General features: G+C 45.4%; 1 long non-coding RNA gene across 1 annotated transcript in view; it reads left to right on the top strand.

The window, feature by feature from the left end:
• Positions 1 to 382: 382 nt before the first annotated feature.
• Positions 383 to 16,759, top strand: part of LOC141139239 (uncharacterized) — a 260,035-nt gene continuing 243,658 nt past the window's right edge. Inside the window, exon 1 of the long non-coding RNA XR_012243738.1 lies at positions 383 to 1,318. This is a non-coding gene — a long non-coding RNA (uncharacterized lncRNA). The remainder of the gene's footprint in view (positions 1,319 to 16,759) is intronic.

Raw genomic sequence — 16,759 nt, 5'->3', positions numbered from 1 at the left:
AGGGATACTGCTGAAGGACACGGTTTCAGAGTCCAGGTCTGAAGGAGGACTTTGTCATTTCCCTCATTAAGGATCTACCAGCGGAGGTCAGGCGGCAGACAGTTTCGGGGCTATAGTGAGCAAAGATCTTACTGGGGTCTGATAGTTGCACAGAGGTGAAACGAGAATCATTTTCTAATGATTGCCCTGTGATCTACAGCTGTGGGGCCTTAGATATACCAACACCCTTAGCTACCTTCAGAGAAGCTTCTATTGTGAGATTAGAGAGAAGCTTGTTCTTTTGCTGCTATTTCTGATCCTTTTTGTAGTAACTCATGACCCTAAATTATGTCCTCCTGTTAAAATTCTTCAGCAATAAATCCTAAAAAAGGCAACCCCTGGACTGAGTACTACTAGGGAGAACATGTCTGTTTCCAGTGGCCCCTTCAGGGTTGAGTGCTTCTTGTGGGGGCTCATCTTTGGAATATCCCTGTGGTGCCTGCTGCTGTTGCCAATAGAAACCGACAGAAGACTGGGCATTGGGGTGTTTCCATAGACTGTCTGCTGTGCATGCAACAGGAGAGGGTCATTGGGGGTTTTTTAATTGCTGTGAAGAACAAAGTTTGGCTGAGAAGATAAGTTAACTGAGAAGTTAACTCTCTGTATAGGGAAAACTTACCAAGCATGGGGAGAATAGAAAGATGGAGCTTTAGTGCTGCACATTGTGGGAGCAAAAGTCAGTGCGGCAGTGAGCCAGAGCTTCCACGTGGAGTACTGTGCTATAGTTGAGCTCTTTCAGTTCTTTGGATGATGGCACCAGTTAGTGTCATGCCCCCAGGGCAATTATCCTGCCTGGCTGAGACCCAAGAGTGTTTGACTACAGTGTGTGGTTGGTGCACAGAGGCTCTTTTGCACTGAGTACAATGAAGGGATCTATGCCTTGTATACACTGCCAAAAGTCAACAACAGCAGTAAAAGCCTGGATCCATTGTGGACATTGCAGAGAGCTGCTCCTAATGTTGACACCCAGCCATTTGCCACTCACCACCTACACACTAAACTGTAGTACGGGCTACTGAGCAGAGGTACTAGGATCACGTCGACAGACAAGGCTATGGTATGACATTTTAGGCTCCTCAACCACTGTTAAGCAGGAAGGAGCCAAGACTGAAGAGGAGAGGCTGAGCTTGCAGTTATGGACAGAGACTTATTCTGAGAACATTGGAGCTACCTACATCTGCCAGTGAGGCCAAGGCTGCAGTAGAAACAGAAATGCCGGCTGCTGCTGTGATCCTTGTGTCCTGCGTTAAAGAAGAGCCAGAGGTAACCACAGAAAAAGGTGAGCCAGTTAAGGAGGCGGGTGACAGAGACTGACCCAAAGTCACCCAAGTTTGATCCACAGCAGAGTGAGGGGAACATAGCAGAGTGGGTCAATGTTCATTTATAAGAAAGCCCCGACGCTAAGAGATAAACTAGTGAAAAATGTCAGAAACCCCCCAGATAGAAAAGGTTTTATCATTTTTTATTGGTAAAGGCTTTTATGCGTGTGGAAGATGCTATAGTTACAGCAGAATTGTTGGAAATATGAGGCGTAGGGGTTCATTCATAAATGACCATACAGGAAAGGAATATACCATTAGGGATTTTATCTCATGTGACACCCAAGGGGTGGTGTATGCAATTAAATGTCCATGCAATTTATTATAAATAGGAAGAACGAAAAGGGCATTGAAGATAAAATGAAAGAACACATATACAACATACATAAGGGCTATGTAAAACACCACCTTTCTAATCATTTCTGTAAGGTTCATAACAAAAGTAGGAAGGACAGGCACTTTTGTGGCATAGAAACACATAAAAGTCATTAGAGGGGTGGCAATAAAATTAGGGAGCTGTGCAAAAAAGAATCAAAGTAGATTCATGAGCTGAGCTTCCTGGCGCCAAAAGGTCTCAACAAAGAATTTGATCTGACATGCTTTCTGAGTGATGTATAAATATACAGGTAGAGAGAATTATTCTTTGCTATCCACCTAATTATTAACAGAGAATATTCCCTAAAATGTAATCTCACCTATGGGGGATTTATGTATTTAATTGTATATTAGATGCCTTTATTAATGTTGTAGAGGATCAGAGATTAGAACAAGGGGGGGGGGGGGGATTTTGTTTATATCAAGTAAATATACAGAATCTCACAAAAGTGAGTACACCCCTCACATTTTTGTAAATATTTTATTATATCTTTTATGTGACAACACTGAAGAAATAACACTTTGCTACAATGTAAAGTAGTGAGTGTACAGCTTGTATACCAGTGTAAATTTGCTCTCCCCTCAAAATAACTCAACACACAGCCATTAATGTCTAAACCGCTGGCAACAAAAGTGAGTACACCCCTAAGTCTAAATGTCCAAATTGGGCCCAAAGTGTCAATATTTTGTGTGGCCACCATTATTTTCCAGCACTGCCTTAACCCTCTTGGGCATGGAGTTCACCAGAGCTTCAAGGTTGCCACTGGAGTCCTCTTCCACTCCTCCATGATGACATCACGGAGCTGGTGGATGTTAGAGACCTTGTGCTCCTCTACCTTCCGTTTGAGGATGCCTCACAGATGCTCAAAAGGGTTTAGGTCTGGAGACATGCTTGGCCAGTCTAACATTTACCCTCAGCTTCTTTAGCAAAGCTATGGTCATCTTGGAGGTGTTTGGGGTTGTTATCGTGTTGGAATACTGCCCTGCGGCCCAGTCTCCGAAAGGAGGGGATCATGCTCTGCTTCAGTATGTCATAGTACATGTGGGCATTCATCGTTCCCTCAATGAACTGTAGCTCTCCAGTGCCAGCAGCACTCATGCAGCCCCAGACCATGAAACTCCTACCACCATGCTTGACTGTAGGCAAGACACACTTGTCTTTGTACTCCTCACCTGGTTGCCGCCACACACGCTTGACACCATCTGAACCAAATACATTTAACTTGGTCTCATCAGACCACAGGACATGGTTCCAGTAATCCATGTCCTTAGTCTGCTTGTCTTCAGCAAACTGTTTGTGGGCTTTCCTGTGCATCAACTTTAGAAGAGGCTTCCTTCTGGGATGACAGCCATGCAGACCAATTTGATGCAGTGTGCGGTGTATGGTCTGAGCACTGGCAGACTGACCCCCACCCTTTCTACCTCTGCAGCAATGCTGGCAGCACTCATATGTCTATTTCCAAAGACAACCTCTGGATATGACGCTGAGCATGTGCACTCAACTTCTTTGGTCGACCATGGCGAGGCCTTTTCTGAGTGCAACCTGTCCTGTTAAACTGCTGTATGATCTTGACCACCATGCTGCAGCTCTCTTTTAGGGTCTTGGCAATCTTCTTATAGCCTATATAGTAACAAATACTAGTGCGCAAACCAAAAAGCACGGCACAAAATATAAACAAGGAAACTAAAAAAGCTAATGGGTGTAGCTGCCAACATAAGGGTGTTCACACACCAATCAGAGAGAAGTAAGGAGTGATAAAATATGTGGCGCTTACTAAAAGGTATAATAAATTAAACCGATAAACTCAACTGAAATTGTAAAGTAACCAAGTATATTCATAACGGAAAATCCAAATAATAATTGTGTCTTAATATTAATCTTCCATTACATTGTGTAACTAAAGGTTATGATGAACCATTGTTACATCAAAAAAATGAATACAAATTACCCCACTCCCAGACTGGCCACTAATGGAGCCTCGCAAAGAGTGATAAATAATATCCCAGAGAGGAAAGATAATCTTCCAATAATAAGTGAAAATAAATAATATTTTCTAAAAATAAATAAGCTCAAACAGAGCACAGTAATAAAGTGCACACTAATAAATACATGAAACCAGTGTGCGAGTAAATAGTTGCAGCATCAATAAATACAAATAACGATGGAGATTATTGACATACTAAAAATTTAATATAGGTATATAAAAAGTGCAAATATGCAATCTGTGCAGCATTAATATAAATTAATATGTAAAGAGCATTTAATAACATGCAAAGCTCCACAAAAGTGTAATGAAGGATGCATTAAGGTGAAAAAACACAAGGGTTTACAACCCCTTTAAGGAAGCAGTTGTTTGGATATGGGAACATAAACCTTTTTTTATGAAGGATTAAGCATATGCAAGCAAATGCATACCAAAGGACACTTAATGGACTTATGCATTGTTTGTTTTGTTTTGTTAATGTTACATATGGTTTAATATAATATGCTGATTTAGAAAATTGCTATGCAAGCAGATTTAAAGGGATACTAACACATTAACATTTGGGAGTGCGGTGCTATTTTTGAACATCATTTTGCCCATTGATACATGTTTAGAGAGTGTGTATAGGTGTGAGCGATCCACTTAGTAAGTTTTATAGTATTATAGCACTCAATAACAAAACATAGCAGAGTGCAAGCACACACATTTTTTATAGCAGAGTGGGACACCCAGAAGGGTCGCAATCAGAGTGGTCGTTGGGAGACAGAGTGGAGTAGCATGAGGCAGCACATACTCCTACACCTGCCCTAAAGTGGCAGAAAAGGAACATGCCAGCCAACCTATGCCAATTGCCAAGCGGCTGCAACTAAGTGAGGCTTATCGAGAGCCCACAGCAGGTAGGTCCCCTTTTCACACCTTTGCCGGAGCTAAAGCACAGGATAAAGCGCATAGGGAATGGATTAGGGGGCTGAGAATCCCTGTGTTCTTCCAGGAAGAGGGAATGTAGAGCACTTGCTCAGGTTCTCCAGACTATAAAAATAGTCTAGAGTCAGGTAGCATTGGAGAATGGGTATGAATACTGGTATGTTCCCAGCCAATTGATGGAAGAGATTGAGTAACATCATTAGGAATGATGTGACAAAGAGATCTGGGACTACTTCTGTGTCCCCAAGTCTTGCAGGAACCAGAACTCTCCTGCTTTCTGATGGAAGTTTCTAAGTGTCAGAGACAGCTGAAGCTTGGAGAGATTTATGTTCAAGGAAAAGCTTGTTATTAAAAAAGCTGGCCACTGGGATCAGGAGTGGTCTGTCAATATTTGGGGCCTTGATGAGAGAATGGTGCAGGTCCCTGATACAGAACTTCATAGACAAAATGTTGCATACCCCAAAGGGGTTTGTTACAGTTTGCTGGCCACCAGAAGGTTGGATTTAAGGACTGAAGTGTTGCCCAAGACAGGGGGTAACTTCCATTTGGACATGTGCTACTGGCCAAATTATTTTACTCATGTTGGATCCTGCAGAGGGGATCCTCTGCCTTTCTAACAGTTCTTTGAACTTGTCTACCAAAAGAGAAAAAACAAAACCAACCCTACTGAGTCATTATAAAGAAAAGAAGAAGGGGAGATACCTTTCTTTCTGTGCAATACATTTGTGAATTATTATATTTATTTTCAAGATAGCTATCTATTAGTTAGGAATGTTAGCCAGATAAGATGTGTTTCTGCTTTCTTGTAGATCGGCAATTTCTTTCCACAGATCAAGAGTTGAAGTGTTAAACCTAATATGCTGCTTTATAACAAACGTGTTGTTGCACTGCTTTTTTGGCCACTAGATGGCAATATGGTAGGGAAGCTAGCTTATGGACTCTAAACACTACACCTTAGGGTCATAGAGTTTTTCTTAAAAAACAAGAGAAGGAAAGCGCCTCTGAGTGCAAGCATTTAATGTAAAATAATAGGCATGTATACACACTTACAGTGAGGTAAATGAAGTACAGTTCCAGTGAGAGGTCATTCTAGGTCAATCCTGCGTCCATTAGCCGAATTCTGTGATGGTGCTCCGAGGGGATAGCCGCGGACCTCCACTCGGAGTGATGGGCTGCTAGGCTGCTGAGCTGAATGGAAGCTTCCGTATTCCGGCAAGGCGCTTGGGAGCGTGTGACATCACCAGGATGACTGTGATGGACGGGAACACATGACGCGTTTCAGAGCATGCGCGAAGCTCACAATGGGCATGCGCGCTCTTTTTTCACACTATAACTATTAGATAATCACCTGAATGACCGCAACATACAGGGATATACAATGTAATACTGACACATAATCACACACATAGGTTGGACTTGGTGGATTTGTGTCTTTTTTTCAACCTCACCTACTATGTAAGCTATTGATTTGTTGGAGTATCATCTCTGTGGAGATGATGCTCTAACATTGGGTTGAGATGTCTATGTTGCGCTTTGATTCAGTTCTCTTGTAGGTGAGGAATAAGAGACAATCTCATTGCCTAATGTGAATTAACTTTTCTGCCAAAGTGTAAAAGTAGGATGGGCGAACGGTTGGGGCTGAGCATAAGTTCAGCCCGAACATCGCCCGTTCAGGTATTTGCCGAACAACCAAATTTTCTGTGCGCTCGGTGGGATGTTCACCCACTGAGCACACAGTCAAAAGGTAGTTAAGGACTAAGAATCCGGTCGCCATCTCCTTAACAACGGATGAGTCATCAGCTGTCAGTGGGCTTCCCAGCTGCAAGCTGCTGCTGACAATAGCAAAAAAAAATTAAAAACAAAACGGCTTGCCCCCCCCATGCACACCAGGCCATTAGGTCTGGTATGGATTTTGAGGGGAACCTTCACACCAAAATTTTAAAAAATGGCATGGGGCCCCCAGACCCTTATCCGAGCATGCAACCTGGCAGGCCAGGAAAGGGGGTGAGCAAGCGCCCCCCTCCTAAACTGTACCAGGCCACATGGGGGGTGCTTTGGGGTGGGGGGGCAGGGGCACGGGCGCTCCTGGGAATGTGAGCAGGCACTGTGGCCTAGACAGTGCCTGCTCACCATTGCCAGCTCCCCGGCCTAGTGACTATTGGGGTCACACTCATAATCATCACCGGTACAGTTACAGCAGAATCCCAGCGTCGCTAGTTACATGGCCAGGCACCCTTCACTGGTTGCAGATTCTTCAAGAGCCTATTCTGGGACATCCTGTTCCCTTGAGCCTTGGTATCATCATGACTGGTTAGAGGGTAGAAGCCCACCCTATGTACACCCTACAAAGACACTGCATGCAGACAACTTTATCCCATCTCTTTACATTAAAGCGTCAAAAAGGAAACACTTTGCACATGCTATTTTCTATGGATGGTCGCCATTGTGCAGCAATCCTTCTGGGCCCTTGTTGAGCTAGCTGAAGACACTGAACTTCTACATTACAAGGACTCCTCCACTCTCCTCTTCTCCGCCCACTTAAAGGACTCTGTGCAAAATATCTACACACTTTAAGGGGAACTCTATTCAGAGATTAGGTATTGCATTTCTTGTAACTTACTGGTTTATAATTGTGCCACAAAGTTTGTTGGGTCAGTGGCATTAGGATTTGAAGGGAGCAGTCTGAAATAAAAGGTCATTCTCTTCCCTTTTATACCTGGGGTCATTAGTTTTTCAAGACCTAGTGGTTACTACTGTTTGACTAGTGATTTTCTTTGCATTCCATACCCTTTGCATATTTATCAAGCGTAAGAGCAGGGGCGGACTGACCATTCGGTCACTCGGTCGCCGACCGAGGGCCCGACGTCAGGAGGGGCCCCATGAGCGGCTCAGTCAGTAGTGGAAAAAAGCCGCCCGCTGCACCGCACGAAAACCCCGTCCTCCTGCATTATTTCAGCTCCCAGCACCGCAGCCAGCCCGCTGCCGAGCAGACCTCGGCTTAGGCTGAGAGAGGCTCTGTCAGCAGGGAGGGGCGGGGCAGGGAGCTCCACTGACGCTCTGACCCTGCCCTGCCCCGCCCCTCCTCATGTAGTCTGAGTGTGTTCCTAATTAGAGCGTCTCTCCTGCACTTGTGAGAGTTCCGCTCTGGACCACAAAGATCACCGCCCCTACCGACGAAAGCCCCGCCCCCTACCGACGAAAGCCCCGCCCCCTACCGACAAAACTCCGCCCCCTACCGACGAAAGCTCCGCCCCTGGACCTCTGAGAGCGGGAGGTGAGACCGACTGGTCAGGTAGGTCCTTCTGCCTACATTATATACACGGCCTGTAGACCCCTTTTTTTCCCTAAACCATCCCTGGAAATGTTGTTTACCCCCCTGTATAGCTGTGCATTGCTGAAAGTTTAAATTTTAAAACTGGCTACCTGGTCATCTCCTGTAGTCGCATCCCCAGTCTCTGGTCATTTCTTGTAGTCGCATCCCCAGTCTCTGGTCATCTCCTGTAGTCACATTCGCAATCTGGTTATCTCCTGTAGTCGCATCCCCAGTCCCTGGTCATCTCCTGTAGTCGCATTCGCAGTCTGGTCATTTCCTGTAGTCGCATTCGCAGTCTCTGGTTATCTCCTGTAGTCGCATTCGCAGTCTGGTCATTTTCTGTAGTCGCATTCGCAGTCTGGTCATTTCCTGTAGTTGCATTCGCAGTCTCTGGTTATCTCCTGTAGTCGCATCCCCACTCTCTGGTCATTTCCTGTAGTTGCATTCGCAGTCTCTGGTTATCTCCTGTAGTCGCATCCCCAGTCTCTGGTTATTTCCTGTAGTCGCATTCGCAGTCTGGTTATTTCCTGTAGTCGCATCCCCAGTCTCTGGTTATTTCCTGTAGTCGCATTCGCAGTCTCTGGTTATCTCCTGTAGTCGCATCCCCAGTCTCGCGGTTATTTCCTGTAGTCGCATTCGCAGTCTTTGGTTATTTCCTGTTGTCGCATCCCCAGTCTCTGGTTATTTCCTGTAGTCGCATCCCCAGTCTCTGGTTATTTCCTGTAGTCGCATTCGCAGTCTTTGGTTATTTCCTGTTGTCGCATCCCCAGTCTCTGGTTATTTCCTGTAGTCGCATTCGCAGTCTGGTTATTTCCTGTAGTCACATTCGCAGTCTGGTTATTTCCTGTAGTCGCATTTGCAGTCTCTGGTCATCTCCTGTAGTCGCATCCCCAGTCTCTGGTCATCTCCTGCAGTCGCATTCGCAGTCTGGTTATTTCCTGTAGTCGCATTCGCAGTCTGGTTATCTCCTGTAGTCGCATCCCCAGTCTCTGGTTATTTCCTGTAGTCGCATTCGCAGTCTCTGGTTATTTCCTGTAGTCGCATCCCCAGTCTCTGGTCATTTCTTGTAGTCGCATCTCCAGTCTCTGGTCATCTCCTGTAGTCACATTCGCAATCTGGTTATCTCCTGTAGTCGCATCCCCAGTCTCTGGTCATCTCCTGTAGTCGCATTCGCAGTCTGGTCATTTCCTGTAGTCGCATTCGCAGTCTCTGGTTATCTCCTGTAGTCGCATTCGCAGTCTGGTCATTTCCTGTAGTCGCATTCGCAGTCTGGTCATTTCCTGTAGTTGCATTCGCAGTCTCTGGTTATCTCCTGTAGTCGCATCCCCAGTCTCTGGTCATTTCCTGTAGTCGCATTCGCAGTCTGGTTATTTCCTGTAGTTGCATTCGCAGTCTCTGGTTATCTCCTGTAGTCGCATCCCCAGTCTCTGGTTATTTCCTGTATTCACATTCGCAGTCTGGTTATTTCCTGTAGTCGCATTCGCAGTCTCTGGTTATCTCCTGTAGTCGCATCCCCAGTCTCGCGGTTATTTCCTGTAGTCGCATTCGCAGTCTTTGGTTATTTCCTGTTGTCGCATCCCCAGTCTCTGGTTATTTCCTGTAGTCGCATCCCCAGTCTCTGGTTATTTCCTGTAGTCGCATTTGCAGTCTTTGGTTATTTCCTGTTGTCGCATCCCCAGTCTCTGGTTATTTCCTGTAGTCGCATTCGCAGTCTGGTTATTTCCTGTAGTCACATTCGCAGTCTGGTTATTTCCTGTAGTCGCATTTGCAGTCTCTGGTCATCTCCTGTAGTCGCATCCCCAGTCTCTGGTCATCTCCTGCAGTCGCATTCGCAGTCTGGTTATTTCCTGTAGTCGCATTCGCAGTCTCTGGTTATCTCCTGTAGTCGCATCCCCAGTCTCTGGTTATTTCCTGTAGTCGCATTCGCAGTCTTTGGTTATTTCCTGTTGTCGCATCCCCAGTCTCTGGTTATTTCCTGTAGTCGCATCCCCAGTCTCTGGTTATTTCCTGTAGTCGCATTCGCAGTCTTTGGTTATTTCCTGTTGTCGCATCCCCAGTCTCTGGTTATTTCCTGTAGTCGCATTCGCAGTCTGGTTATCTCCTGTAGTCGCATCCCCAGTCTCTGGTCATCTCCTGTAGTCGCATTTGCAGTCTCTGGTTATCTCCTGTAGTCGCATTCGCAGTCTCTGGTTATCTCCTGTAGTCGCATCCCCAGTCTCTGGTTATTTCCTGTAGTCGCATTCGCAGTCTGGTTATTTCCTGTAGTCGCATTCGCAGTCTCTGGTTATCTCCTGTAGTCGCATCCCCAGTCTCTGGTTATTTCCTGTAGTCACATTCGCAGTCTGGTTATTTCCTGTAGTCGCATTCGCAGTCTCTGGTTATCTCCTGTAGTCGCATCCCCAGTCTCTGGTTATTTCCTGTAGTCGCATTCGCAGTCTGGTTATTTCCTATAGTCGCATTCACAGTCTCTGGTTATTTCCTGTAGTCGCATCCCCAGTCTCTGGTCATCTCCTGCAGTCGCATTCGCAGTCTCTGGTTATTTCCTGTAGTCGCATTCGCAGTCTCTGGTTATCTCCTGCAGTCGCATCCCCAGTCTCTGGTTATTTCCTGTAGTCGCATTCGCAGTCTTTGGTTATTTCCTGTTGTCGCATCCCCAGTCTCTGGTTATTTCCTGTAGTCGCATTCGCAGTCTGGTTATCTCCTGTAGTCGCATCCCCAGTCTCTGGTCATCTCCTGTAGTCGCATTTGCAGTCTCTGGTTATCTCCTGTAGTTGCATTCGCAGTCTCTGGTTATCTCCTGTAGTCGCATCCCCAGTCTCTGGTTATTTCCTGTAGTCGCATTCGCAGTCTGGTTATTTCCTGTAGTCGCATTCGCAGTCTCTGGTTATTTCCTGTAGTCGCATCCCCAGTCTCTGGTCATCTCCTGTAGTCGCATTCGCAGTCTCTGGTTATCTCCTGTAGTCGCATTCGCAGTCTCTGGTTATCTCCTGTAGTCGCATCCCCAGTCTCTGGTTATTTCCTGTAGTCGCATTCGCAGTCTGGTTATTTCCTGTAGTCACATTCCCAGTCTCTGGTTATTTCCTGTAGTCGCATCCCCAGTCTCTGGTTATTTCCTGTAGTCGCATTCGCAGTCTCTGGTTATCTCCTGTAGTCGCATTCGCAGTCTCTGGTTATCTCCTGTAGTCGCATTCGCAGTCTCTGGTTATCTCCTGTAGTCGCATCCCCAGTCTCTGGTTATTTCCTGTAGTCGCATTCGCAGTCTCTGGTTATTTCCTGTAGTCGCATTCGCAGTCTGGTTATTTCCGGTAGTCGCATTCGTAGTCTCTGGTTGTCTCCTGTAGTCGCATCCCCAGTCTCTGGTTATTTCCTGTAGTCCCATTTGCAGTCTTTGGTCATCTCCTGTAGTTGCATCCGTAGTCTCTGGTTATCTCCTGTAGTCATTTATGATATCTATGACTATGCATATTTCTTGAATCCATATTGAGCACTATATTTGATTGGCTGTTTGCTTCTGCTTAGGCCTGGCAAACACGCACAATCGCATATGATGCTGACTCCATCATCATGTGCGTGATTGTGATTGTGCGTGTGTGCCAAGCAGAAGCAGCCAATCAAATATAGTGCTCAATATGGATTAAATAAATAGTGGGAAGATTGTTCCTTCCATTGGTGGTCAGTGGGAAGAATGTTCCTTACATTGGTGGTCAGTGAGAAGAATGTTCCTTACATTGGTGGTCAGTGAGAAGAATGTTCCTTACATTGGTGATCAGTGAGAAGTATGTTCCTTACATTGGTGGTCAGTGAGAAGAATGTTCCTTACATTGGTGATCAGTGAGAAGATTGTTCCTTACATTGGTGGTCAGTGAGAAGTAAGTTCCTTACATTGGTGGTCAGTGAAAAGAATGTTCCTTACATTGGTGATCAGTGAGAAGAATGTTCCTTACATTGGTGGTCAGTGAGAAGTATGTTCCTTACATTGGTAGTCAGTGGGAAGAATGTTCCTTCCATTGGTGGTCAGTGAGAAGAATGTTCCTTACATTGGTGGTCAGTGAGAAGAATGTTCCTTACATTGGTGGTCAGTGGGAAGAATGTTTCTATACATTGGTGGTCAGTGAGAAGAATGTTCCTTACATTGGTGGTCAGTGAGAAGAATGTTCCTTACATTGGTGGTCAGTGAGAAGAATGTTCCTTACATTGGTGATCAGTGAAAAGAATGTTCCTTCCATTGGTGGTCAGTGAGAAGAATGTTCCTTACATTGGTGGTCAGTGAGAAGAATGTTCCTTACATTGGTGATCAGTGAGAAGTATGTTCCTTACATTGGTGGTCAGTGGGAAGAATGTTCCTTACATTGGTGATCAGTGAGAAGAATGTTCCTTCCATTGGTGGTCAGTGAGAAGTATGTTCCTTACATTGGTGGTCAGTGAGAAGAATGTTCCTTCCATTGGTGGTCAGTGAGAAGAATGTTCCTTACATTGGTGGTCAGTGAGAAGAATGTTCCTTACATTGGTGATCAGTGAGAAGTATGTTCCTTACATTGGTGGTCAGTGAGAAGAATGTTCCTTCCATTGGTGGTCAGTGAGAAGTATGTTCCTTACATTGGTGGTCAGTGAGAAGAATGTTCCTTACATTGGTGGTCAGTGAGAAGAATGCTCCTTACATTGGTGGTCAGCGAGAAGAATGTTCCTTACATTGGTGGTCAGTGGGAAGAATGTTCCTTACATTGGTTATCAGTGGGAAGAATGTTCCTTACATTGGTGATCAGTGGGAAGAATGTTCCTTACATTGGTGATCAGTGAGAAGAATGTTCCTTACATTGGTGGTCAGTGGGAAGAATGTTCCTTACATTGGTGGTCAGTGGGAAGAATGTTCCTTACATTGGTGGTCAGTGGGAAGAATGTTCCTTACATTGGTGATCAGTGAAAATTATATAAAGTTAAGAAAAATAATTAAAAAAAAATGTAAAGCACCCCCATGATCCCAGCACATGCTCTATATGAAAAGCTTTATGTAGGATGAGCACATGTATGTAAACATGTGTCTATAGACGCAAATGCTGGACACGGGAGCCCACCTGCAAGGTAACCCCCCCCCCCGGGAGAGCGCTACTCCTAGGGAGTTATCTGATGTGGGGAGGAGCCGCGAGAGCCACCCCCAGATGTCGAGGTTCGGGGCCACTCTGTGCGAAACGAGCTGCACAGTGAAGGTAAGTATGATATGTTTGTTATTTAAAAAAACCAAAAAAAAAAACGAGCCTTTACAATCACTTTAATTTTGGTAAGGTACCGTTGTTGCACTTTCTTTAATGTAATTCTGTGACGAACGCATGTAGTGTGGGCAGTGCAAAATGTAGGTGCGGATTTGTGTGGGTGTGGCTTGAGTGTGGGTGGGAACACATGAGCGGGGACAGGGGGCCCCAGGATCTCCTATTGCCCGGGGGCCCCATGAGTTGTCAGTCCGCCCCTGCGTAAGAGTTTAAAAAGTGTCAAGTCATTCTTGTTTTATTGAGCAATCTTCCACTTGCTTTTTGTATCTTGTTGCAGCAGCTGTCCAAAATATTTTTGTGGTATAAGTTTTTTTGTTTATGTAGCGCAGAAATCTGGATTTATCATATGTGTTATTGAAGGTTCTATCTAAGTGGGCTCTCTCTCTCTAATATATATATATATATATATATATATATATATATATATATATATATATATATATATATAGTGTGTGACATTGGGGGATGTCTAGCTCAGTGATAAATGTGTTTTAAGTGAGTTCACAGCCAATAGGAACTAAGGTTTAAGGGCGTGGTAGCCCACTTTTACTGAAAGTTCACACACACGTTTGGTTTCCCACACAGGGGTTCTTCTCCCAAAAATAACTGAAAAATGCCAATCCACCTGGCTCTTAAGGCTCGCTCAGCCTTGGGCGCAGTTCCTTGCTGCACAGGCCCACTCCTGGCCTCTAGGAAGGGGCTCTCCTGACACTGCAGGCTTCCACACTCCTCCAAGACTCACGGTCCCCAAGACTCTCTCTTCCAGTTGTCTCAGCTATGGTCTCCCTGACTCCCTCAGCTGGCCCAACTCTCTCAGTCCACTGACCTGGAACCTCTCCCACATGGAGTACTGTCTCAAGGATGTTGCCTGAGTTCTTAAACGGTAGCACACCTCCTTCCTGTCTGCAGCAACTGCTCCAACACCAACTCCTTTCCCACACACACCGAGCTATGCTCAGCTCTGCCTTATATCGGGTGTGTGCACCTGGACACACACACAACCTGCAGAACTTCTGGAAAACCTGGACACATGACTGAAGACTCCATCCCTCCCAATGCTCTTTGAAGTCTTCAAGTTTCCAGCCCCAATCCAGACTTACAAAATCCAGAGAAAACTTAAAGCATAGTTTTCTCTGCTCACCGATCTTTTCCTGGAACTTCATATATATATATATATATATATATATATATATATATATATATATATATATATATATATATATATATATATATATATATATATATATATATTTTTTTTTTTATGTTTATTTGTAACAGTTTTAGTAATCTTACAATGCAGTAGAGTAAGGCATTTCAACATATAAAAATATAGGGCATTACATATGCAAGTGAGTGAGACATAACAAGAGCTTGGTATAGTCAGATAATAAAGTTTTCCATCTTGGATCAACACATTTACTATACCATACAAAATAATAAAAGGAAGTTAAACGACAAAAGTCTTAAAGACAACATAGCTAAAAGTTAGCACCAAGAAGATCAGGAAATGCAAGTCTCACTAGTAGGGATGAGCTTCGAGTTTGAGTTGAACTCATGTTCGACTTGAACAATGGCTGTTTGCCAGTTCGCCGAACAGCGAACAATTTGGGGTGTTCGCAGCAAATTCAAATGCCGCGGAACACCCTTTAAAAGTCTATAGGAGAAATCAAAAGTGCTAATTTTAAAGGCTTATATTCATGGTATTGTCATAAAAAGTGTTTGGGGACCTGGGTCCTGCCCCAGGGGACATGGATCAGTGCAAAAAAAAGTTTTAAAAACGGCTGCTTTTTCGGGAGCAGTGATTTTAATAATGCTTATAGTGAAACAATAAAAGTGTAATATCCCTTTAAATTTCGTACCTGGGGGGTGTCTATAGTATGCCTGTAAAGGGATAAATGTTTCCCGTGTTTAGAACAGTCTGACAGCAAAATGACATTTCAAAGCAAAAAAAGTCATTTAAGCTACTCGTGGCTATTAATGAATTGCCGGTCCGACAATACACATAAAAGTTCATTGATAAAAACGGCATGGGAATTCCCCACAGGGGAACCCCAAACCAAAATTAAAAAAAGATGTGGGGTCCCCCTAAATTCCGTACCAGGCCCTTCAGGTCTGGTATGGATATTAAGGGGAACCCCGGCTAAACTTGAAAAAAAAAGGCGTGGGGTCCCCCCCAAAATCTATACCAGACCCTTTAGGTTTGGTATGGATTTTAAGGGGAACCCCGTGCCAAAATTTTTAAGAAAAACGGCATGGGGTCCCCCCAAAAATCCATACTTTACCCTTATCTGGCAGGCCACAGGAAAAGAGGGGGGACGAGAGAGCACTCCCCCTCCTGAACCGTACCAGGCCACATGCCCTCAACATTGGGAGGGTGCTTTGGGGTAGCCCCCCAAAACACCTTGTCCCCATGTTGATGGGGACAAGGGCCTCATCCCCACAACCCTTGCCGGTGGTTGTGGGGGTCTGCGGGCGGTGGGCTTATCGGAATCTGGAAGCCCCCTTTAACAAGGGGACCCCCAGGTCCCAGCCCTCCCCCCTGTGTGAAATGGTAAGGGCCTACCATTTCACAAAAAAACTGTCAAAAATGTTAAAAATGACAAGAGACAGTTTTTGACAATTCCTTTATTTAAATGCTTCTTCTTTCTTCTATCTTCTATCTTCCTTCGGTTTCTTCCTCCATCTTCTTCTTCTTCTGGTTCTTCTGGTTCTCCCTCCGGTGTTCTCGTCCGGCATCTTCCTCTGCGGCGTCGGCATCTTCTTCCCTTCTTCTCCTCGGCCCGCTCCGTATCCATGATGGCATGGAGGGAGGCTCCCGCTATGTGACGCTTCTCTCTTCATCTTCTTCTCTTCATCTTCTTGTCTTCATCTTCTTTTTGGCCCGCTCCGCATCCAAGATTGCATGGAGGGAGGCTACCGCTGTGTGACGCTTCTCCTCTTCTGACGGTTCCTAAATAACGGGGGGGGCAGAGCCACCCGGTGACCCCGCCCCCTTTGACGCATGGGGACTTGACGGGGACTTCCCTGTGGCATTCCCCGTGATGTCAGAAGGGGGTGGGGTTACATAACGGGTGACCCTGCCCCCCTCTGACATCACAGGGAATGCCACAGGGAAGTCTCGTCAAGTCCCCGTGCGTCAGAGGGGGCGAGGGGGTGTCAGAGGGGGGCGGGGTCACCGGGTGGCCCCGCCCCCATTATTTAAAAACCGTCAGAAGAGGAGAAGCGTCACACAACGGGAGCCTCCCTCCATGCCATCATGGATGCAGAGCGGCCCGAGGAGAAGAAGGGAAGAAGACGCCGACGCCGAGGAGGAAGATGCCGGACGAGAACACCAGAGGAAGAACCAGAAGAACCAGAAGAAGATGGAGGAAGAAACCGAAGGAAGATAGAAGATAGAAGAAAGAAGAAGCATTTAAATAAAGGAATTGTCAAAAGCTGTCTCTTGTCATTTTTAACATTTTTGACAGTTTTTTTGTGAAATGGTAGGGGTACTTTTGTACCCCCTTACCATTTCACACAGGGGGGAGGGCCGGGATCTGG

Source organism: Aquarana catesbeiana, linkage group LG04 (assembly GCF_042186555.1).
Source record: "Aquarana catesbeiana isolate 2022-GZ linkage group LG04, ASM4218655v1, whole genome shotgun sequence".
Lineage (NCBI taxonomy): Eukaryota > Metazoa > Chordata > Amphibia > Anura > Ranidae > Aquarana > Aquarana catesbeiana.
This window is presented reverse-complemented; position numbering and strand designations above follow the sequence as displayed.